Source organism: Sebastes umbrosus, chromosome 7 (genome assembly GCF_015220745.1).
Source record: "Sebastes umbrosus isolate fSebUmb1 chromosome 7, fSebUmb1.pri, whole genome shotgun sequence".
Taxonomy (NCBI): domain Eukaryota; kingdom Metazoa; phylum Chordata; class Actinopteri; order Perciformes; family Sebastidae; genus Sebastes; species Sebastes umbrosus.
The window spans coordinates 32352476-32379061 of record NC_051275.1 but is presented as its reverse complement, the minus strand read 5'-3'; the positions used below and the strand labels follow the sequence as shown (position 1 = coordinate 32379061).

The 26586-nt window shown below is 41.8% G+C and overlaps 1 protein-coding gene across 2 annotated transcripts in view; it reads right to left on the bottom strand.

Annotated features, from left to right (window-relative positions):
- slc8a2b (solute carrier family 8 member 2b) overlaps positions 1–26586 on the bottom strand; it is a 162611-nt gene that overhangs the window by 83273 nt on the left and 52752 nt on the right. The window contains exon 2 of one of the 2 annotated variants that reach the window (XM_037775198.1): positions 19267–19315. The gene's annotated coding sequence lies outside the window, so the exon portion shown is untranslated. The remainder of the gene's footprint in view (positions 1–19266; positions 19316–26586) is intronic. The other variant, XM_037775199.1, reaches the window with a different exon arrangement.

Genomic DNA, 26586 nt, shown 5'->3' with positions numbered 1-26586 from the left:
TATTTGAATTGTGTGAAAGTACTCATGACAAAAACAACAGGATATATTGATATATTAATCGCACGAGAGAAAAAGAAAAGGCCTTAACCTGTAACAGAGTATCTGTACACTGTAGTGATGCTACTTTTCCTCACTTAAAGCTTCAGTTGCCTAAATTAACCCAAAGAGTCTCTTAACCGTTCAGAAACTGTCATTATACGCAACTTCAGGTATTTCTGATGAACTCCCTTTGAGATATGTGGAGCTACGTTTTTTTTCAAAGTGGAAGAAGGCAGTCTGGGGTTTATTGGCAGCTGGTGTTTGATTACAGTGTTCTGGAGGAAAAATACTTCAGAGCAGCTGAATGTGATGAAAGAAGGAAAAGACGACGGGGGAATTAGGAGGTATTAAGTTAACTGACACAACGCTGGAAAAAAACGGCTTCACCTCTTTTTAGATGAAAGACGTGAAATACAAATAAAAGGGGCAGAGATGGGAGAGACAGGGAGAGGTTTTGATTTGAGAGACGGGTTAGTTAGACAACATTATCATGGATGATCTTGAGAGATAGAAAGGAAAGATGCTGAGGAGGAGGAGGAAAGAAGAAGATAAGGGTTGTTATGGGAGAGAGAGAGACAGGAGGGATTCAGCAGGTTGAAAGACACGTTGGTTACATCAGCACTTTGTAGATAAGAGCCCATCTACACTGGGAACACGTGAACAGATGAGATGGAAATACAGAAGAAATCAGGACGGGAGATGAGATGAGTGTTTGGAGGAAGGAGGAAGGTAAGGAGAGCAGAAGATCTGCTGCCACTGATCAGCTCACACCACTAAGATGCTATTACACTACTACCACTATCAGTACTGGAGAGAAGAGGAAGGAAATAAAAACAATGTTTATTTTTATATTATACGCATATTAGGGCTGTCAATTGATTAAAATATTGAATTGTGATTAACCGCAAATGAATCGCAAACTTTTTATTTGTTCAAAATGTACCTTATAGGCAGATTTGTGAAGTATTTAATTCTCTTATCAACATGGGAGTGGACAAATATGCTGCTTTATGCAAATGTATGTATATATTTATTATTGGAAATCAATTAACAACACAAAACAATGACAGATATTGTCCAGAAACCCTCACAGGTACTGCATTTAGCATAAAAAATATGCTCCAATCATAACATGGCAAACTGCAGCCCAACAGGCAACAACAGCTGTCAGTGTGTCAGTGTGCTGACTTGACTATGACTTGCCCCAAACTGCATGTGATTATCATAAAGTGGGCATGTCTGTAAAGGGGAGACTCGTGGGTACCCATAGAACCCATTTACATTCACATATCTTGAGGTCAGAGGTCAAGGGACGCCTTTGAAAATGGCGATGACAGTTTTTCCTCGCCAAAATTTAGTGTAACTTCGTAGCGTTATTTAGCGATCTTCCCCAACATGACATGGTTGGTACTGATAGATTCCTGAGATTTTCTAGTTTCTCAGCCCGCAACAACCTCTGAAAGACAGCAGGCCGTCAGAGTTTTAAAGCAGCAGTGGGTAGAAATGGAGCAAATATGATTAAAAAAAGTATTTTTTATAAACGGACTCTATATCCTGACAGTAGTGCATGAGACAGGTAATCTAAAAAAAATCATGTCCCTCTGTGTCCTCCGGTGCTCCTAATGGCATCTGCAGGATTTTGCAGACCGGAGGAAAACAACCAATCAGAGCTGATCTGGAGTCTGCCGTCTCTGAGCAGCTGTCAATCACTCGCAAACTCCGACCAAACGGTCAAACTAGGCAGCGCTGATCAAATATGAATCAATATTCTGTTACATTAATGCCTATTTCTCTCCTCAAATGTTTTCAGAATCATCTTGTAGTGTGCTGTTTAGCTGTAAAATGAGAAGGTTTGTGGCCCGGCAGCCATGTTGAGATCAGTTGAGGAAATACCAAGCACCGCCCACCAGCCGGAGCACAGCCAATAGGAACGCTCTCTCTCTGAAATGACCTGTGATTGGCCAAAGTCTCCCGTCACGGGTTAGATTTCCTAAAGCCTGAAAACAGAGCCATGAGGAGGAGCAGAAGTCTAGTTACCTCTCAGAACACTTGAATTACAATACGCTGAAAGGTTATTATGGGATTTTTGCCCAATGATGCCAAACACTTTCTGCCTATTGAAGCTTTAACGGGTTAAACATGTTGTCATTTATAAAATATGAATTATAGCATCAAACTATTTTTAAATGTTTTTTGCTGAAACAAAAAAAGTCATGATGTGACGATGAGGCAGCTGGTTTTTAAGCTTCTGTGTTAAACAAAGTGCTTTACAGAGGAAACATAAAACAGTGCCATTACATTACATGATTATATAACAGAAAAGGATTAAATCAAAATAAAGAACCCCCCAAAAAATCATTCTAAATTAAAGGGGCAGGAAACGACCGTTGAATCAGCCCGACCAGTTTTGTACAACAAGCGGTTTGGATTATAGAACAACAAAAAGCTCCCTGAAATATGATCCTTTAATCCATCCCTTCTTACTCCTCCACAAAATATCACAACTCCTCCTTCTGCTCAGCAGAAATCTCTTCAGTCTGCTGATTTATGTTAATGTGAACACAGTGTCTTTGGGGTGGTATTTAGGAAAATGTGAAACTGATTGTAATGGGGTGGGACTGAGTGTGTGTGTGTGTGTGTGTGTGTGAGTGAGTGTGTGTGTGTGTGTGTGTGTGTGAGTGAGTGTGTGTGTGTGTGTGTGTGTGAGTGAGTGTGTGTGTGTGTGTGTGTGTGTGAGTGAGTGTGTGTGTGTGTGTGTGTGTGAGTGAGTGTGTGTGTGCGCGCCTCACAGATGGCTTATTTGTAAAATGGATGTGAACAGGAACGGTTGCTGAAATGTGATTTTCTTGCCTGTATAGTTCTGAATAGCAATGAGGCTCCAGATCTAAAATGCGACCATGAAGTCACATTATAATAAAACGACTCCTCTGGGCCCACGGGAGACACAGCAAGTCACAAGATTTGTTTCTTTAGCTTTTATGGTGCGAGTAGTCCACGGTCTGATCATAGTGACAGATTGCCAGTGGAGTGGACGTCCAGTATACTTCCCCAATGTTTTAGGATTTCATATAGTTTAGACAACAGAGACATTTTGTGAAAAAATGTCTTAACCGATAAGCCGCTCAGCTTTTGAGTTAATTATTAACATTTCTTTTATAGCGTTAATCGGTTAAAATGCTTAATGTCGGTTAACGGTTAAATGGTTAATTATGGACATCCCTAGTGTAAACTTAAGACAACCGTCATCTGGTCAATGGAACGTCTGAAGAATTAGTGTTTTATAGTATTATTTCATTTTGTTAATTTGTTTTTGAAACATGAAAATTTCACAAAAGATGTTTCTTAAATCTTTAAATCTAGCGTTGGTAATGTTGAGGAACTAGAATTCACACAAACATTTCTGAAGAAAAAAAAATCTCCTCAAAAACAGTAGAAAGGCGCCCCGTCGGGACTCGAACCCCTAATTAGATGTAAATTACTATAATTGACGTTATTGATCTGTATGACTACTTTGTGCGAGCATTATTGGCCACATTGGTCTTTGGTTCATTTCCTCATTAGCCTGCATGTTATTGAAAGGGAGTAAAGGAAGACTTTTACCTATAAACCTACAAATCATCTCACACTGGTGATCTGCCATTATACCAAATTACAGTATCTGTTTCACTAAATGATAAAACGAGTGACATTAAAGCAACATTTAGGCCTATAACATGACCCGGCACACAGACAGAAGCTGAACTGAGCTGCAGAGTCCATCACTTATCATCTCAGCTCGTTACAGGCCTGAAGATAAAGTGCCATAATTGGCATTTACGAGAGACACATTAACTATCGAGCCGTGGCATTTGTCAGAGCTAAATGATGAATGCTAATTGACATCGAGGTATGTGTGACTTATGGGACGTGTGAGATGATTTACAGCATCTGACAGCGTGCTGCAGGCAGGAGGCCGCGCTCCATCTCATGGACGTATCGACAGAAGACATTCTTTCTCTTTGCTTTTTCACACATTGGATGGTAAAACAGGAGGTGATGTGGTTTGTCAGGTTGCAGCCACGGGGGGAAGCCCAGAGGAACACGGTGATTTAGTTGTTTGGTACAAACTCCTACATTTGTACAGTCTGGCTCTGTAGCCCATAAAAACAATGCATGTGCTGGAGACCGTGCAGAGATAAATAAATGCTTTTTGTCAGCAGAATTTATGATCTGTTTGATGTTCTGTTTACCAGGATGGCGCATCAAAAACAATACTGTTAGAATGAAAAAGACAGCGGCAAAAGATGTAACTAATACATTACTGAAACTGACATTGTGAGTCATCTGTTCTGTCTTTCATTTCCCTGTTTCTATTCCACCTTGTGCACCTTGAATTAACCCTCTGAGACCCGCAGGATCGCCGGCGAACCCGACTGACATTACCGTCTTTAAGAGGCTGTAGCGGGCTCAGTCTTAAAGCTAGAGCAAAGATACTGGTATCATACGAAACTAGAAAACGTAAGGAATCCATTGTTGAGAAGGAGACTAAATAACGCTCCAAAGTTAAGCTGAATTTAGTGAGGAGAAACTAGCATGGCCAGCAGTATAATGCAGTAGAGATGTGTTTTTTTTTCTCCTATTCTAAAATGGATTATTTGTATATTTCTGCAGACTGGGGTCCCTAAACAGTCTTGAATTACATAAATTGGGTATCACTGTAAAGCTGAGACTCTTGTGGATCCAATTAGCCCAACTGTATTCATGTGTGATGATGTTAGTCCCCATAGGAGACATTTCATTGTAGTGAGACCATTTTTTAAATTTGGCCTCACAGGGTAAAATGACCTGTGGTGACCTCTAGGATAATCACCTCCTCATGAAACTTTACAGCCACAAACTAGAGACCTAGAGCATTCAGAGGATGGATGGCTTTCCTAGCTAGATTGACAATACGGGGGTTTCTGAGCAGTTTACACAACAGAAGTGCTCGCCATGCAATCGCAAAACAATTCAGATCTTCCAGAAATCTCTAAATGTTGAAAGTTTTTGACACCAAATCTCAGCATGGCTTTTTCTATGGTGTTCCTCAAGGTCTTGGTGTCTTAATGTGGGATTTTGAAGAGATTGATAATTTTGATCAATTCTCGAGTTGTAAAAAATGGTTAAATTTAGCACCAAATCTGTGGAACAAATGGTATCAACCCAAACATAACAAGTTATGAGACATAATAGAGCATGGGAATGACCATCGTATACTTCTATCATAATGTTCTAAACCCTTATACACTTTCACAATTTATTTTAATTCATGTTAATTTCTGATTTATGACAAGAACAGCTGCTGCAAAAACATTGAACATTGCTGCAAATGTCCTTTTTCAAAAATCAGGTAGTCACCATTTGTTATATATATATATATATATATATATATATATATAGTATAAAAGCGGCTCAAATCAAAGTGTCAAAAACCCGCCCGCTGTGAGACACAGCAGGGTTTCTACACCTCCTTGATATCATTCAAGAAACATAATGCACCATAAATATAATGGTACTAAACCACCTCCTCTTATCCTCACACACATAAATGACTCCCTCTGCCATGAAAAACATGGATTACGTTGACATGGCTCAGTGGAAACCATTTACATTCAGCTGTAATCTGCAGCCGTTGTTGGGAATGTGACATAAGATCAGCCAGCTGTACTGCGAGGCACAGTGGAGGGACCAGGAACAGAGTGATGGAGGGTTGTTGGTCTGTAATAGCAGCAGGTTGAGCTACAGATCATCCATTTCATATGAACACACATTAGATGAGATTAGAAAGCCATACAGCCTGCTGTGATGCAGGGGAACGGGGGAACGGGGAGGTATAATAACAAGGTGCTGACGCCAAATCCCTTACAGAATGTTACTGCTGAGCTGCATCTCATCTCATCTTATCTAATCTCATCTCTCTGATGATGAAATGATCATGGTAGAAGTAGGTGAGACAAGATGGGGAAAGAGGTGCATCTGAGTGTGAACTTTAAAGTTATAAACTTCAAGAATCTCATTATTTCAATTTATTTTGAGCTTTTTTTTTAATGTATTTGTATGCAATTATCTCTCTGTGTATTAGTTTATATTGTTACTGGCAGAGTCCCACGCCATTCCCACGCAGGGTTTAAATTACCTTCACACGCACTGGCAATTAACAGGAAATATACTAATATACTTGATAAAAGCATGTTTTTTATGCTAAATGCAGTACCTGTGAGGGTTTCTGGACAATGTTTGTCATTGTTTTGTGTTGTTAATTGATTTCCAATAATACATATATACATAGATTTGCATAAAGCAGCATATTTGTCCAATCCCATGTTGATAAGAGCATTAAATACTTGATAAATCTCCCTTTCAGGTACATTTTGAACGGATAAAAAATGTGTGATTAATTTGCGATTGACAGCCCTAGTAAAATCATACAATCTGGGTATGAGACACGCTTTAACGCCAGGTGTAAAGGCGATCAAACAGCGTCTGATACTAATGTAATTGTGTGTAGAGAAGCTGCTAATTTGCGATTAATCACGATTACATATTTTAATCGGTTTACAGCCATAAATTTCTGACAGAATAGCTGCTGAAGGCGTTTTCCAACCAGGATTGAAATCTTTGAGATGATAACTGAGTGAACAGAGATGAGCTGAGAGGACAGTTATGAGGCTCCGCTCTGCTTTCCTGGGTTTACAGTTACAGATTAGATTTCATGTGAGGATGAGTTACTAGAAGGAGGGGCATGTTTTGCTGAGTAGGATTACAGTTCATGAAATTAACATGGTCACTGAATGTCCTCATACATACATTAATACTAACAGCCTATTGTGTATACAGTACCGTGTGTGTGTGTGAGCGGAAACGGCTTCAGGGTTTATGTTTGACTTAATGTAGTCAGCACACGTCTTTATGAGTCTGCTGATATGTTGCTATTTACAGTCTGTACAAGAAGCTCCAGTTCATGGAAAACCCCCATTACACATTTTTACACTTCATTACATATCATCAATCTGCAACGTTCAGTGCATTTTACAGTAAATCTTAGTGATAAAGTGCTATAATTTAGCTTCACCCTCGACCAGTTATGCGTGCATCCTCTTCAGAGAACGGAGAACTGCCAGAGACCTGAGGTGCCTGAGGTTTAAGCATCCAGTGGAGTACAGTAGGTACTGTAGAGAGGGTCTGGTTGGGTGTAAAAAGACGCCCTTGCTGTTTAATTTGTATTATTAAAGGAACAGTGTGCAGCATGTAGGGGGATCTATGGGAAGAAATGGATTATAATATTAACTAGAAGTGCACTCGGAGAGCGCAGACCTCCGCCAAGGCAGGTTTCATGTTGTTCATGTGTCATTTTGACCTGAGAAAGCGACGGCAAAGAGTATAGAAGCAAGATGCTAGATGGCGCTGCGGTAGCACACAACACGTGTCAATTTCTACTTGTTACATGCATACATACAGTCTTTTCAAAATAAACTTCCATCTTTGGTTACGTTTAGGCGACCAAACGACTTAATTAGGTTTACGAAAAGTTCGTGGTTTGGCATAATCAACATTGACTTCTGGCTTCAGACGAGGTACGAACAGCCGTCTCCTGGGCAGAAGGCTGGTGTTTTTTTGGTCGCACTTCAACACACCAGACAGATCAGCTGCCAGATGATTTGCTGACAATGAATCTCATATACAAACATTTGACTTTAACTTCAGTGCACTCACTCTGACTGCACAGAGAAAACAAATAGAAGTCATATTTAAACAAACTCCCCATTTTTAAGTGACACTTTAATAATGAAACAGTCACCGACATGGTCCAGCTGTGCAGCTTAAACAGATGCTTTCACGGCTACGTCTCGCTAATTTCCCTGCGGGACACAGATGAGCTGGATGAGAAGTAAGAGTAATCTGTCATCCATGTTTGTCTCTTATGCTTTGTTCACACAGGGAATGTCAGTGGCGCGTGGCAGCTGCCTCGCTGTACGGCTGCGTGTTTCACGCGTGTGTCGTCCACACCGGCTGCATTTCTGCTGCTGTCAGTTCTTTCTTTCTACATAGAGTTTGTCTTTCATAATGGCCATTTCATTTCATTATAAATGTCATTTATATTTATTTGAGACGGAAAAAGGTTAAGAAACGTGTGGTAATTTGTAAATAATAGTAATAATCCACAATTAAAACCCCATAATATATTCATTCATGGAGCCGTGCAACTCACTGCATGTTCTACAACACTGTCCTGCAAATATTTCAGAATAAAAGTGTTAACAAATGAAGGAATTCTGTCCAAAGAAAAAAAGGCTTGAGGGCTTTTATTTTGAAATGAAAGCAGGAAGTGTTGATTTTCATGTCGGTGACATATTCTACAGATACAGACATTGAAAGTGTAGTAATGTTGCTGATATGATGTCAATATACATTCAAAAGATCATTTTCATTGTCTGTTGTTGCTGTGAACACGGCTCGCGGTAAAAATAGGCGAGACCTCGAATCTCTAGACGACACACAGCTGACTCGCAGCTGAGGCGTGCTGCTCTAAGCTGTTAACACAGACGACGAAATAAAAAACAACAGGTAACGCAGCCGCCACGCGCTGCTGACGTTCCCTGTGTGGACACGCCGTAAGCTCCACAGCAAGAGTTTTTTGTTGCAATGATTGATGACAGGAATCCACTGAAGTCCAAAGATCTTATTCAGAGTTATTTTTTATTTCGCTTCCAGAGTGATTGGAGAACAAAATAAATCCATCAAAATATTGCATTAAAGATCTAAAGTAGCACTGTTCGATCTCTGTAGAGGGAAACCGAGTAAAGTAACCTGGATGGAACTGAGAGAATATGTTTAGCTTCATTGCCCCAGGATGTTCTTAACTTCCTGCTATGTTTGCTCTCTGTTGTTACTCCTCTCCTCCTTCCTCTTTCTCACTCCCTCCTGGACTTCCTGTGTTTTCTCTTTTGCTCCTTTATTAATCCATCTAACTCTGTTAAAATGTCTCCTGCTGCAGCAGTTCGGCGAGCTTTATCATTTGTACATTTATTTCTACTGGAGACCAACATTAGAAGACTCTGACCTACGACATGTCAATCCCAGCTGGATGTGGGAGTTAAAAGGCTTGAAACTTTAACCAATATGGGGGGGGGAATTATTATTATTTTTTTTTTTAAATAATATTTTTTTTAATGCCAGAATCGATATATTTGCTTCATTTGAGTCTATGTGGAGGTAGAAGGAAGTTACCGCTTTTATTGTTGTAGTCTGAGTAACGTGACGTCATATCCGTTCAGTATCCGTCAACCAAAACAAACCGCAGCGAGCCGAAACGACAAAGCACAAAACAACGTGGATACGACCTGCATCTTCACATGTTAAATCCAGCGTGGTAAACACTACACATCCAGTAAAGTACGGAAACACTTTGGGTTTCACACATTGCAGGAAAAGCAGAGCTAGACATCACGGCTAAAGCTGCATGTTAACTCTGTCACGGACAGGAAACGTTATCGTATCGCGGTAACGTGCATTCGAGCCAACCGTCTCTCCCATCTCAAAAAAGTAGTCTACATATGAAAATGAATGGATGGATAGGATTATCATGTGGTTGTCTGACTGTGTAAGGCAACTGCAAACAGTGGATTCATCATTTTAGGACAAAAAAAATAACTTTCACTTAACGCACAGCGTAACAGCTCAACTTCAAAGTGGCATCAAATCCCAGAGGAACCATTGACCAGGATTAATTCTAAGTTTTTAATTATTTAATTCCTCCAGCTGCTAAACAGCAGCTGGCACATCAGAGCCCAGTGACAATAAAATGGAAATGAGCTCACGTGTGTCTCATCAGACACATAAAATATGTCTCTATAACTAGACACCAAAATAACCTCAAGTACTACAAAATGGTCTGGCTGATGTAAAACATCTGTACTGATGTGTAAATGCAAAAAGAAATAATAAACCCACAATAGAGCTGTTTTGGTCTTTTTTAGGGAGATCCAGGGGATGTTTAAGGGGAGATATCAGGTCAACAGTAGACGTCACATAGAAGTGGTATACATCATGTGAAAGCTGGGAACCTGAAGATTAATTTGAGATGCAGCTCAGCACTGTGATTTCGCCTCTCTATATACAGTCTGTGATCAGGACACGCCAATCCAATCTGATCACAAAGAATAGTGTGGACAGTCCGTCCTCAAGATCTGATCTGACAAACAAGCCTGCAGTCTGATGAGAGAAGCCTGAGAGAAATACAGCAAGACATCTTCCTCTCTCTTTCTTCCTCTTCGTCTACCTCAGCAAACTTCATTGTGTGTGTGTGTGTGTGTGTGTGTGTGTGTGTGTGAGACGGAGAGCCATCCATCTCCCACCCTCAGTCGCCTTCTATAATTACAATGGGCTGCCTTCCCTCCATGCCAGCTAACACTCCCCTCATTACTGGGAGTAACAGTGTGTGTGTGCATGCTTATCAAATACCCAACACCACCACCTCCGCTCCGTGCTAATCACGCTCTACATCAGCTGTCACCTTTTCTGAGCTGAGACACAGACACAGACACACACACACACACACACACACACACACACACACATACACACACAGACTGCTGCCATAAAAGCTGTCTTTTAAACAAGCTTTACATGTTTAATGTGGACGGCATGATACGGTGTTTTGTGTTGTGATCCCTGAAGCCTGACTTCATTTAGTGATTAACAAGATAGCCTGATACACGAGATAAGAATTAAGCCCTGACACACACACACACACACACACACACACACACACACACACACACACACACACACACACACACACACGCACACAGACTGCTGTGCTACAAACACAGTAAACATGTAACTCAACTTGTCGTAATGTCCAGGCAGTTTAATTTAATCTATATACAATACGACTATCTTCCTTATTGAATAAACTGTCCGTTATGTTCCGGTTATTATCATGTTTTCTTTAGAAAATAGTGAAACATATGAGTTCCCACAACCTAAAGAGATGTATTCAAAAGTAAGTTAAGTAAGTTGAGGACCAGTGAGACCCATTAAACCAGTTCCAGACCTTCTGTATATTAACAAACACATAGCTGGAAGGTTTAGATTGTTCATTCATCAACAGCAGCACCGTCGTTACTGTGCAGCCGGGTCACAGTGATGAAGGATGGACGGAGGAGGAGGAAGAGAGGTTTTGGGTGTGGGCTGACGAATCTGCACTGCAGAGAGAAATCTGCAGTTTAGAGGGATTCAAAGATGTAAAGAGGAGAAAGGGAGTAAGAAAAGAGAAATAGCTGCAGGGAAGAGAGACAGAGAGAGAGGAGGAGGAGGAGGAGGAGGAGGAAGAGGAGGACGAGGAGGAGGAGTCGTAAAACAGTGAAGAGGAATAGAGGAAGGAAAGAAAGAAAAGATGTGAAATTGTGGGGGAGTGAAAGAATAAGAGATAAAAACAGGTGATAGAAAGGCATCTGAATAAGAAGTAAGAAGGGATTAGATGAAGAGAGAGAGAGATCGACAAAGAAGGAGATAGTCACACGAAGGAAGAGAAGGGAGGAAGGAGGAGGAATCAGAAGAAAAACGTGAGGAAGAGGAGGAGAGTTGGGACTGGGGGAAATAAAATGAAATGAAAGAAGTGAGAGTAGTGAGAGAAATATGGAGGAGTGGGACGGAGTGGAAGGAAGGAGGAGTTTTCATCAATTTACTGCTTTAAATTCACCTGCAGTCTCACAGTGCAGGACAGCAGCTTCTCTACACACAATTACATTAGTAGTGTTGGCTTTTCCTGCCTCAGCCTCCCGACCGCGGCCGGAGGTAACAGAGGAGACACCGGAGTTTTGGTCGGAGACAATAACGTCTTTTAGATTCAGGTTCCAGTAATGTAAGGAAGTCATGAATCAAGTTAGTCTTTATTATCTTAAAGTTACTACGAGGAAATTCCATTCTGTGTTCATTTTTAGCAGCCCCTACGGACAGAAGCGGTGGTGTTTCCAAGCAGCATAGTCCCTTTAGAAAACTTCTCATTCTACTGAAGCAGAGTCTGACAGTCTGCCTGACAGTCCTGGTTCTGGTTCTACCGTGCCTCCCTTCACTCCAGCGGGCCCAGCAAAACAGCCTGGGCCTTCAGCAGCGTGGTGTCGGTGTCGGCTCCCAGCGGGGACCGGCAGAGCAGCGAGGCGAAGCTCTGCTCCTGGCCGGAGGACGAGCCGCTTCTGACTAGTACAAAAGAAAATGGCATGCTATTCACTGTATACTGCATACTGCGTTCATCAGTAGTATGTAGTAGGCGGTTTGGAATACAGCCATGGTCTCACTCTCAGGGACTCTAATTAGGGGCCAAGGATCTATGACCAGGAGGCTGAAACTGTGGTGGGGGTTCTTGGAAAAAGTTCCAGAAGAAAAGTTTCCACGATGGAAAACAGGAGAGAGAGAGAGATGGAAGAAGAAAAGGAGGACGCAGCAGCAAATGAATACAAAGAGATCCTTACAGAATATGTGTGTGTGTGTGTGTGTGTGTGTGTGTGTGGGTCACGTCCAGAAGGTAACCCATAAATTGCAAAAACTCTCGCGAGGCTTGTTGCCCGACAACCTAGCCTAACTTTAACCATTCAATGCCTAACCTAACCATCTCGTGAGCGTTTCGCAACTTGTGGATTACCTTCTAGACGCCACCGTGTGTGTGTGCGTGTGTGTGTGTGCGCGTGTGTGTGTGTATATATTTGAAGAGGTTACGAGGCTAAGTGGTGATAAAGACAAACATATCATTCCATCTCTGCTCTTCCCTGACCTTATTAGGATGTGTTAAGTGAGGGGAAGTGTGTGTGTGTGTATGTGTGTGTGTGTGGGCAAGATGAAAGAATGGAGGGAGGAAAATGATGTCCTTTTAAACAAACACACACACATTCAGACACTTGAATCAAGTCTGCTTCAAGTCATCATCACACACACACACCTTCAACTCCCCTTTGGTCTCCTCTCAGAGAGCCAATTACTACCCACCACCCACACACTCCCCCCCCTCCGCCCAGCCATCACTGTATCCAGGCAGAAGCCATTAGAGACGACACACACAAGAATAACCCTTTCTGCAGACGCAAGATGAATCGAGCCACTCGCCGGGGCACCAACTACACACACGCTGATGTCGGCCCGGAATGCACAGCTTGAAATGAGACGCTGAAGTTGGTCAAGCTGCGAGAGTTGATGAGCCCTTTCAAATATTCCTCAACGAGACGATGAAGCGTTCAAGAATCATTACACAGTCAAGTGACTCACTGACTTTACACTTTAAAAATCTAACTAAATGGGCTCAAATCTATATGCGCTGATATTTCTTAAGGATTTTTATACATGTATCCTAATTTGATTATAATATTTCTAGGGCTGTCAATCGATTCAAATATTCAATTTTCGCAATTCGCAATTAATCGCAAATTAATCACACATTTTTTATCTGTTCAAAATGTGCCTTAAAGGGAGATTTGTCAAGTATTTAATACTCTTATTAACCTGAGTGGATAAATATGCTGCTTTATGCAAATGTATGTATATATTTATTATTGGAAATTAATTAACAACACAAAACAATGACAAATATTGTGCAGAAACCCTCACAGGTACTGCATTTAGCATAAGAAATATGCTCAAATCATAACATGGCAAACTGCAGCCCAACAGGCAACAACAGCTGTCAGTGTGTCAGTGTGCTGACTTGACTATGACTTGCCCCCAAACTGCATGTGATTGTCATAAAGTGGGCATGTCTGTAAAGGGGAGACTCGTGGGTACACATAGAACCCATTTTCATTGACATATCTGGAGGTCAGAGGTCAAGGGACCCCTTTGGAAATAGCCATAACAGTTTTCCCCTTGCCAAAATTTAGCCAAAGTTTGGAGCGTTATTTAACCTCCTTCACGAGCGAGCTACAACATAAGATGCATAATGCATTAAAAACAAATTTGCGTTAATGCATATTATCCATTCTCCAGTAAATGTGTGGCGGCGACGCGCTTTGAGTTCAGGCTGGTGCACGCCAAGGGTAGAGTACGAGCAGGGAGGCAGGGAGGCATCTGATTGGTTCTTTCCAAGCGGACCGAGAGGTAGTGATTGGTAGACGTTTTTACAGGATTACAGCAGCTACAGATGACGGCTCTTTTCCAGTGCCTTTTCAGAGCTCATCAGTAATGGATCCCTGTCGGGGTGTAAAGACCATTTCAACCAATATAACAAATAGTGTATACTGGAGAACATCGTCAACCCTGCCTTTAAGTAAGTAGCCGTGTAATAAGTGGGATAATAATAAGCGCTCTACGTCGGGGTGCAGCATCGCCCTGTCGGGGTTTATTTCACAACAATGACTGCCCGGGTACATTATCCCTTACATGTGGTCCTTTTGAAGACCATCAGTGCACGTCATCCCTCGTCTCTCCCCTCCCACCTCTCTACTCTTCTCTTACTCATGTGGTTTATAAACAGATCAACTTTCAATTCATTTATGGCCTGACTTACCTGACTGCAAAAAGGGCGATGCATGCTGCCCTACTGGACATAAAGAAGAACTTTGCCAAGACAGAAATCCAATACCAAGAGCTGTGACTAACATGTTAGAAGTCCCAGCTAGACGTATTGATTTTATGTCTTTTTCACACATAGGAGGAATGTTAGATCTTTCTAATGGAGAGATATTGATTATGCTTCATCATTTTCAACCAGTAACCCAAGGCTACTGGTGTGCGTCCGTCTGCGTTGTTCAGTGAAAGTGATGGATTGGATTATAAAAACATTCAAGTTGAGAAACAGTAGTATAAAAGCGACAGTGTTTTATCCCTGGGGGTAACAAGTTTATGGGGTTCAAATCCCCCCCCCGGCTCAACGATTTGTATTCTACAAACAGAAGGACTAGAGGCAAAGGGGAAATATGAAAGCCTCTGGCAGACAATGCTTGGATGATTAAAGGAAGATGTGTGTGGAAGAAGGCAGGTAGTGACGCAGGAGCACTGAGCATGAATGCTGTTTGTGGCTAAAGATATATTTTAAGTAGGGCTGTCAAAGTTAACGCGATGATAACGTGTTAAAGCAAATTCCATTTTAACGTCACTAATTTCTTCAACACATTAACGCAACGTTTTTAGGTTGTAGTGGTCTCATTTTAAAGCTAGTATGAAGATACTGGCAACATATGAAACTAAGGAATCCGCTGGTACCAACCGTGTCATACCAGTTTGTCACGAAGGAGGATAAATAACGCTCCAAACTTAATGTACGTTTTGGCGCGTAAAAACTGCCATGGCCATTTTCAAAGGGGTCCCTTGACCTCTGACCTCCAGATCAGTGAATGTAAATGGGTTCTATGGGTACCCACGAGTCTCCCCTTTACAGACATGCCCACTTTATGATAATCACATGCAGTTTGGGGCAAGTCATAGTCAAGTCAGCACACTGACACACTGACAGCTGTTGTTGCCTGTTGGGCTGCAGTTTGACATGTTATGATTTGAGCATATTTTTTATGCTAAATGCAGTACCTGTGAGGGTTTCTGGATCAATATCTGTCATTGTTTTGTGTTGTTAATTGATTTGCAATAATAAATATACACATACATTTGCATGAAGCAGCATATTTGCCCACTCCCATGTTGATAAGAGTATTAAATACTTGACAAATCTCCCTTAAAGGTACATTTTGAACAGATAAAACGCGTGCAAATTATTTGCGATTAATCGCGATTAACTATGATTGAATATTTTAATGGATTGACAGCCCTAGTTTACACCTCAGCTGTCTGTCAACTTATGTATGATGATGATGATGATGATGATAATCATGATAATGTTAGACCTGTTGTTCAAACAACAGCTTTTATATGATAGGATGGGTTAGCTGGCTTGCTGCAAAATATTGTTTTCATCTATTGGCCACAGAAGAGTTTATTCTGCCACGACTAACAAACACACAGGCACATAGAAACACACACACACAGTACAGACATTTCCACCAAACGAGATAGAGTCTAAGAGACGTTGCTCGGAGGTAATAAAGTGTCATAAAATGTGAAACAACGAGAGTAATAAAGTGTAAATGAAGAGGAGGATGTAATTCAGCTGGCCATAAAAATCATCACTTTGGGCAAATATGAAGAGAGAAGAGAAGAAATGGCTTTAATCATTGTGATGGTGGGGTGATTATTCTAATAATGTCCCATTGGACGACTGCCGACGTCATCACAGGTTAGTCCTCTAATCAGTAAGAATATAACTCATTTTTATTGACATTACATCTTAGGGATGAAGGACAGGAAGGAGGACAGAGATTTATGATCGAAGGGCAACGGTTATGTAATCGGGGAAAGAAACAGGCCCAAATAAGGTTCAAAGATAAAAGAGAGGGAGGCGGGAACAGGAAGAGAAAGAAGAGACATACGACGGAAGAAACAAAAGGCCCCGGTCAGACCTGGCATTAACACGCGACCTGAGTGAAAATACACATTGTTTCCCCCGCTGTCTCTCTCTCTGTCTGCCCGCTGAGCAGCTGAGCGGCTCTCGGTCTCGTTCGAGGCAGACCATTAAATTAGCTAAATGAAATAACAAACATCAGCCAGCAGCTACTATTGTTCATATTTTAAGGACCCTCTCGCCTGGCTTCCTGCTTCATGGCGCATGCTGAAGCCTGCCCTTTCAAAACGTTACTCACAGTAAATAGCGGTCCACTTCCGTGTTCCGGTACGGTTGGATTTCACACCTGATTCGAACTGTACCCTGAGTACACATGAACCGTACTCCACACCACCTTTTTAAGTGGACTGTAGTACGGATTGACAAACCGTGCCTGAGTTATGGTACGGAGCGTTCACACTAATAAAACAAACTGGACTTTGGGGGTCAAGTGTACTCGGATTTCGGCCCGTGTCCCTGATGTGAAAGCACCGCTAGTTCCAGGTGATTATACACTAATGAAAACATAGTTATGAATATTATAGCACTCTGTGTATAGAGGAATATTAGATCTTGTTTTTCTCTCCAGTCCTTTGGCTTTCCTTATTTGGCACAAGATTCAGACCGGCTGGTACCGCACACATGAGTGTTGGTGAGAGAAGTTTACAGAGGTCACTTTGCAGAATTTGTGGGCATCAAACTTAGTAAAATTGTTGTCATTTTTGGGAATGAATGCAAAGTTATTTAGCGTAATGTGGGAGAAAATCTTCAACCAGGCCAGATGGTTTCAGGTCCTCAGCCACACTTATCAAGAACTTCAATAAGGACAAAGTTTTAAAAACAAGACAGACTCCAGAATTAGATATGAATAGATTAACAGTGGATCAAACAGAGTGCTGGTCTCCAAAGCAGACTGAAGCACCTCAACGGTGCCCCGGCTTTTATGTTTTAGCACAAGTCCCACTTTTTCTGAGGCTTACAAGATGCCCTCCTCTCATTATTCCTTTTTAAAATGACTAATTAGCTAGATTCCAATGTTTCCAAGTTCTAGGTGGTTTCCACCAATTTCTGACTCCAACGTTCAGATACTCTCCCTCTATGAGCCAACACTTCCTCTAGTTCGGTTCCAGACACCATTGTCTTTTAGTCTAAGATTATAATGATAAGATCATCGCTGCGGTTTGTTTTGGTTGACAGATACGGAACGGATACGACGTCACGTTACTCAGACTACAACAATAAAAGTGGTAACTTCCTTCTACCTCCGCATCGACTCAAATGAAGCACATATATAGATTCTGGCATTAAAAATATATTTCAAAATCGTAAATAAATAAATAAATAAATCGCGATACAAAGGTGAATCGTTTTTTTTCCCACCTCTAGTATGCGTGCGTGTGTGTTTATCACAGTAATGATGTTATTGCAAAATCCATGTCGTGGGAAGAATGAAAGAGAACAGAGACAACAAGCAAAACAGCAGAAGTAGAAACAGAAGGAAGAAATTAGGGATGGTCCGATACTGTGCTCATGTACTCGTACTTGCAAAACGGCTCCGATACAACGGCACCGATACCACTTTACGGCAGCGTGACGTTAACCTCTCATCACCATCTTTCAGGTCCTATGCTCCACCGCCCGACATGTGTTGGACTCCTTGGTCCGTGTTTCAAGACGGGGCGGGTGGGTTGCAGGCATCGCCGCAGACCCCTGGCGCCTTTTACGTGGGCCGAGCATCGCCCTGGGGGCATGATGACGGGTTGGCGCGCACTAAGGACAGTCCACCCCGGTGACACTTTGGCCACGGCCCCGGGAAGCACCTTCGCCCCGAGCCTTTCCAAGCCGACCTAGAGCCGGTCGCGGCGCACCGCCACGTATGCGGGACTCCCCAGCCTGCCGTGTGTCGCTCACACCCTCAAGCTGGCTGTTAACGAGGGTCTTTTGGCACAGAGAAGTGCTCGTATCGGTACTCGGTATCGGCGAGTACCCAAATGTAAGTACTTGTACTTGTACCCGGTCTGAAAACCGGTGCATCCCTAGGAGAAATTGAGAAAGAGCAAACAACGAAAACAAGGATGGAGAGAGAAAAGGAGCAAGTTTGCAACAGACAAATGCCACAAAGGTAGAAGGTAATAGCCTATTAGTCATCGGCAACAAGTCCCTGCTCTCCCGTTACCTGCTGCTATATTACATGAAGCCCTGAGGGAACACACACACACACACACACACACACACACCAGCTCGCTGAGTATTCTGACAGAGTGGCCGCCAACAACACACTCTCACATGTATTCACAGCACGCACACAAACACTACATACAGGAAACTGCAGTCATAAAATACACAGTCGCTGACACACAAACATTTACTGTATATATGGAACTATACAAAGTCATAGGGAGTACACACACACACACACAGAGCAGTCGTTGGTTTCCTGGCAGTGGATAACAGCAGTGAGATGTTTAGTATTCAGAGAGAGAGAGGGAAACCAGAGGAGAGAGCGAGCTGGCTTCAGTAACAAAGCAGCCTCTTCGTGACTCCCTCACTGAGACTTGTTAAGTGTGTGTGTGTGTGTGTGTGTGTGTGTGTGTGTGTGTGTATGTATGTGTGTGTGGCTGGATCTCTCCCCATGAAACATTTGTTCATGCATAAACCAACTGCTCATTACAACTTTGGTTACAGCAGGTTGTGCTTCCTTGTGTGTGTGTGTGTGTGTGTGTGTGTGTGTGTGTGTGTGTGTTTGCACCATTTATTCTCACACAAAAGATGCACAAAGGCAGTTTACTTACCCGAACCAAAGTCATGGGGTCCTGTGGGGTCGTGGGGGGTTCAGCTGCCCTGAAACAGTTACAGAGATCTAATTAGTGGATGCCCTGAACACAGTGAAGTACAGTACGTATAGCAAACAGAAAGAGTTTGGTAATTTCTTGAGTTTGACATGTTATGATTGGAGCATATTTTTTTATGCTAAATGCAGTACCTGTGAGGGTTTCTAGACAATACTTGTCATTGTTTTGTGTTGTTAATTGATTTCCAATAATAAATATATACATACATTTGCATAAAGCAGCATATTTGCCCACTCCCATGTTGATAAGAGGATTAAAAACCTGACAAATCTCCCTTTAAGGTACCGTCATCTACTGTAGGTGATACACTGACTATGGATCAGTACCTCATACAACCCCATTTCAACAAAGTTTTAATCCTTTAAAACCCTTTAAAACGTCTGTTATTCCAGCAGCCATCGTTGTGCGCTCCTTACTTCTCTTGGTAAATAAAATATAAGTTTAACTGAGAACATGGCTGGGTAAATTAAATGTTAGTACAGAGAGCATCCAGCCTTAGAAAGCGTGGGAATTTGAACGTCTCGGCGGGCTGACGAGGGGGCTGACGAGGGGGCTGACGAGGGGGCTGACGAGGGGGCTGATGAGGGGGCTGACGAGGGGGCCGAGGGGGCTGACGAGGGGGCTGACGAGGGGGCTGACGAGGGGGCTGACGAGGCGACGGCTCGCCAAGGCTTCAGTAGTTAATTCACCAACCTGTCTGTCTGACTGACTACCTCTCTGTTTGTCTGTCTGGCTTTCCTTTCACTGAGACGTGCTTCAAATAGTGATGAGGGCTTCTGTCTCCACAGTACAAGGCTGTGTAGATTGGATTATTGATCGGTGTGCACAAAAGAAAGAAGAAAGTGTACGCATGTGTGAGAGAGAGAGACGGATGGTGACAGAGAAAAGGACAGGAGTAAAAGAGGTCAGAAGTGCAGAAAACACCCAGAGTTGAAGATGCCAGATTGGAAAGAAAGCTCCATGATGAGAAAGAGAGAGATGAGTGTGTTCCCACTGCTCGCTGTCACCTCACAGGTTTGATCAGAAAGCAGCTGCAGCCTTCAGCTTTCAACATGTTGTTGGTGGCTGGATGAAGACGGAGGAACATCTTTGGGATGGGATGAGCAACAGAAACATTATCACATCCGTGTAAAAACTAGTGGCCAAGGCAGAATATAGTAGGGATGTCCCACTCAAAGGTTATCTGGCCCCAATCTGAATCTGATCATATACTTATATTTACCTCAACGTTATTAAATAACAGCTGCAGCCTTCTAAATCTGACACACCTTATTTTTTAGGGTATGGACAATATGCTTATTTCCCAATTCGATTCACAATACTTTGGTGCCGATTCGATATGTATTGCGATTTTCAAGGATTGTGATTCGATAATACGATTTATTGCGATGATTTTTGTTAACTTTTTAACACTAGACCATGGGGAAAAGTTGAATTACAACTTAAGTTGTAATTAAGTTACACTTCTAGGGACTTTTACTATAAATATATAGTTGTCCTGCTTGTGTGCAACATACTATCAACCTCAGTACCTCATATACTGTAGATAAAAATACACCATCTGGGCAGCAGCCAACTTGTGCATGGCTCTAGAGTGCGACCAACCATAACGCATGTTATTGTGGTATTGCAGTGTGTGTGTGTGTGTGTGTGTGTGTGTGGGATCATGAAAAGGGAGAGGTCAACAAGGAAGAAAGAGAGTTAGTGCATGTGATGTGTTTTGGTTTTGATTTTCTTTATCTGTCAACCACACTTTGTTTCCCTTGTCTTGTTATTATGCTGGCAGCATCCACACACACACACACACACACACACACACACACACACACACACATATTGCCAGAGTGCAACAGTAAACAGGAGACGCAGGTATGAGCCAATATCAGGACACAAAACCAGTCACACATATTTAGATGCATGCACAGACACACACACGCACACAGCACATCCTGTCACATTAAATCGCTCCGACTGGAGGGTAAACAAGAGGCTGTGTTGCTTCCCAGGCAATAATATAACAGTGTTAATACACACACTATCACACACATAAATACATAAAGAGAAACTTTCTCTCCTCCACCTCTGCTGCTCTCCAAACAACAACCTCGTCGGCGATATTTCTGATTTAAACCCAAAGCTATAGGGGAACCACAGCGTTAATGAGGCCATCGCCACGAGGAGGACGGAGCGCTCACAGCCGGTGTACGCGGCGTTCAAAACATGTTGCTACTTGTCATTCAGAAAATCAGTACGCCTGTGGGTGCACACTAACAGTAAAGGGGAGACAGAGATGGGGGGAATAGATGGATGCTTGGTGTGAGACATGGGCACAGTCTGTTCTCTCCAGGCACCAGAGAAGTCATTTATTCGTCAGTTCGGTTGCAACTTGAACAAAACACTTTTCTGATGCAACGGATGCCTGAAGACAAAAAGAAAAGACCTAAATTCAAAATGACGTGTCTGGGGGGGTCCGGAGAGTGGCTTACAGCCCACAGCAGGCGCCAGGCAAGAAATATGGATACATCACTGGGTGATGGATGGAGAATGTTCACTGCTTTGACAGGGTGTGAAAAAGTGTGTCTGGATGTCAATTTACCAAATTGCACTCTAATAATATGAGGGGGAAGTGAGGCGATGCAATGCTCTCATTATAATGCAACACCTTTAACAAGTTATTTTGTTCATGTTAATGTGATGGAAGTCACTAGTCCTCTCGTGTGTGGGAATTTGGTGTCTTGCCGTGATTTTACACCTGAAACACATATCGCAAAGATCAGTGTATGGACAAGAGCAGCATATCTAATAGAAATATTAACTATGAACTTTCACATCAGGGACCGGGGCCCGGATCCGAGTCCACTTGTCCCCAAAGTCCAGTTCGATTGATTAGTGTGAACGCTCCGTACCGTACTCGGCCACGGTTCGTCGATCCGTGCCCGAGTCCACTTGAAAAGGTGGTCTGGAGTACGGTTCATGTGTACTCGGGTACGGTTCGCGTCAGGTGTGAAAGCCGACCGAACTGAAACACGGAAGTGGACCGCTATTCAACGCAAAGTAACGTCAGCAGATAGCGAGTAGTTTTGAAAGAGCAGGCTGTTTTCAACGGCGCCGGTCTCCTCCGAAATCTGTATAGATAAAACTGTTTCATATCTATGTCTGTATCTGCGTGCATCATGTACCGATCTCATCCTCTGAACTGCAAAATCAGCTTACAAAATCAACACACGAGAAATTGTATTTTTACTTTATAATATTTTTGATTTTATTTTTTATATTGAATGTACACACTTGACTTTGGATTATGTTTTGTTATCTTATTTACATTTTTATTGATCTTATTTGATCTTATTAGTTTTATTTGATCATATTTCATTATCATAAAAAATACTCCATTTGGAGACAAAATTATACAATTTAGTACATTATTTTCACAGGTGAGAGCAATTAACAGCCTCTTTGTCTGTCTGATGACGAGCGTCAGTCTGGAAATGTCACACTTATAAGTTGTTAAAGCTACAGTATGGTACATGATGTATTTTAGAAACATTTTTTATGGAAACTCTCTTTACATCCCGACAGCAATCAATAAATCAAATGCTCTGTCACTCATTCAGCGTCACCGGAGTCTTCCACAAGCTGCTACCTTGACAGCTGTGAGTACTAACAACAGCCATGTCCACTGTTTACGTTCACTATGATAGGTTTGTCGCCCCCTGCTTGCCATTAGAAAGAATGCAAGTGCGGCTGTCAATCACTCTGAACTCCGACCAAACGGTCAAACTAGGCAGCGCTGATCAAATATGAATCAATATTCTGTTACGTTAATGCCTATTTCTCTCCTCAAATGTTTTCAGAATCATCTTGTAGTGTACTGTTTAGCTGGAAAATGAGAAAGTTTGTGACCCAGCAGCCTTTTTGGAAATCTCTTGAAGGAACGCCAAGTTCTGGTCACATGACCGGAGCACAGCCAATAGGAACGTTCTCTCTCAATGAAATGACCTGTGATTGGTCAAAGTCTCCCGTCACAGGCTAGATTTTCTAAAGCCTGAAAACAGAGACATGAGGAGGTGCAGAAGTCTAGTTATCTCTCAGAACACTTGAATTACAATATGCTGAAAGGTTATTATGGAATTTTTGCCCAATGATGCCAAAAACATACTGACTACTGCCTCTTTAAGGCACCTCAACATTGGCTTCACTTTTCAGAAGCGGAGGTCGCCCACTGGTCTCATCTTAGCCTCATTACTCAGCGTGTGAAGAACAAACCACTGACTGACCGGTCAATTACCAGTACTGCAGCAATCCCTCTCTGAAGAACCTCTCATCTGGTTAAGGGCCAGACCTCAAACCTCAACAGACTGCAGCTTTTAGTTCCAGTACATTACTGAGCCGGTACAGGAGCTGACATGCATGCATTTAACAAAGGAGGTGGAGAGAGATGGAAGAAACAGATCTATTAAAAGGACATTCAATGGTTGGATAATTGAGGATTGTGCTGCCTTAGAGGTCAGAACATATTTCTCATTCTCGGTACATTGCTGATGGGGCCCACTCTGTGCTGAGCTCCACCATTATAAAGAGATTGATGGGACGAAGAGCAGGTCATTTCTTGCACATACTGAGCAGCAGGGTCTGCTTTAGCTGGCACACGGTTACGTCCTAACTGCACCAGACCAGAACAGTCAATCCCCAGCTCACTACCACAGAGTAGAAAGAGCTTGATTCTCTCGTTTAAAGAGGAGGAAGAGAAGAAAAGTGGTTTCTCCTCTCTACTTTTAGTGGTAACGCGTCCATTTTAAAAAACAGCTGCACATCCATTATGAGCTCAGGCCACCAGAGCATTTCAATTCCCACAATTCACGACCACAAACGAGTCAATTTACAAGACCAAGGACATCGGCTGCATGAGCATGCTCAGTGTTAAGAGGGTTGGTGTGGAGTCGTAGTGATTATAGCCACACAGAAATCTTCACAAGGCCCACTGCTTATGTCTGGGGCTGCAAATAACGATTATTTTCATTGTCGATTAATCTGTCAGATTATAAAATGTCATAAATTTGGTGAAAAATGTTGATCAGTGTTTCCAAAAGCCCAAGATGACGTCCTCAAATGTCTTGTTTTGTCCACAACTTAAAGCTATTTAGTTTACTGTCATAGAGGAGTAAAAAGAAATTACCTAATATACATAATACATAATTAATATTGTCATAGCCCGGCTAAAAAAAGATAAATTAAATCGATAAAATGTGACATAAATGATATTTTTAGTAGTTTTAATTTAGATTCTTTATTTATTTATCTTTGTATTAAATCACTTCTTTATTTGTTGTAAGAAAAGAATACAGAAAAAAATAAGTTTAGGGAAATAAATAAGGGGTGAAATGCAAATGGAAAAAATCATGCATAAACAAATAAATACATTTAAAAATAAATATAACATAAATAAAAATTAAATGCAAAAATAAATAAATAAATGCAAAAATGTATAAAAATAGATACATAAACAAAGAAAATGGAAAATTAAACAGAAGAGTAAATAAATAATGGAATTAATAGTAAGATAAATAAATAATGAAGCAAATTTAAACAGAAATATAAATGTCATGGCACATGTTATAAATTAATCAATGGCTACATTTATTTTTAATATTATTTTTGCTACATTCAATGACACATTTATTTATTTATTGGTTTATTTTGACAGGTTCCGTCCTCCATAGCTACAGGCCTGCCAAGTGCTGGTCTGATTTCAAAAACAATAGACGATTTTCCCGGCTCATTGTGGCACCCAGTGTGTAAGAGCATTAATTCTGAACTTGACACAATATATAGAAACTACAGTCTGTTAGACGTTTCCAGTGTCAGCATTTAAAGCATTCGAGGCTCATAGCTTTAGAGAAGAGAGACATTTGGTATGACCATCTGCTTCCTGCTGTCATTAGCTGACAACCAGTCCACACACTCAGGCCGGGTAATAACTGAATTACAGTTGTGCTTGTTTTTCTTCTGCTAGCTGCTCTAGATAAACCCCATCAGCTCAGACGCAGCTGTCTGATGTCTGGTGCCCCAAAAAACGCTGAAGTGCCAAGTGTGCCTGGAAAGTGCAAGATGAGGAGAAAGAAAGCAGTAAAGAGACAGAATCATCCTGGATTTGTTCACAGGACTGAAGAGTTTAAGGGAGGAAGAAAGGAGTCGGATCTACACTTCAAAATATGGTGAAACTGGCCGTGTTCATCTGCTCTTTTTATTCATTTCTTATTGATTTGCTCTTTCCTTCGATGTTGAAGGGACTGCACGGGCAGTATTCTTCCTGTAGCTTCTGGGTGTGGCCTCAGCTAACTAACACGCTTACCCAGAGTCAATAACATTATATCCACTCATTCATCAGACACTTAACTCCAAACACCGAATCCTGCTCTCTCCCCTCACACCGAGCAGCCTGCTCTCCTAAAAATCATGTTCCCCGTAGGGCTGTCAATTGATTACAATATTTAATCGCAATTAACCGCATGATTGTCCATAGTTAAATGTGATTAACCACAAATGAATCACACATTTGTTATCTGTTCAAAATCTAGTATTTAATACTCTTATCAACACGGGAGTGGACAAATATGCTGCTTTATGCAAATGTATGTATATATTTATTATTGGAAATTAATTAATAACACAAAACAATGACAGATATTGTCTAGAAACCCTCACAGGTACTGCATTTAGCATAAAACAATATGCTCAAATCATAATATGGCAAACTGCAGCCCAACAGGCAACAACAGCTGTCAGTGTGTCAGTGTGCTGACTTGACTATGACTTGCCCCAAACTGCATGTGATTATCATAAAGTGGGCATGTCTGTAAAGGGGAGACTCGTGGGTACCCATAGAACCCATTTTCATTCACACATCTTGAGGTCAGAGGTCAAGGGACCCCTTTGAAAATGGCCATGATTTCCTTATTTGTCTCCTGTTTTTGATGTAACACGAGGGATGTCACGAGAACCGATACTTTTGTGCCAAGTCGATGCCAAAACTCTGACAGCGTGACGGTACTGGTTATTCTTCAGTACTGCAGCAGGTAGCGTCAGCACCAGGGATCAGGGCTCCAGACTAATATCGTCCTGTCGTCCGGGGACGAGAGAATGAATGAAATCAAGTTCAATTCACCCGAAAACTGGAAAGTGTCAGTTCCAATAGAGTTCAGTTTCACTGTGCCGTGGTATGAGAGGTGAAGGCAGATTTATCATGTGAATAACACCTCG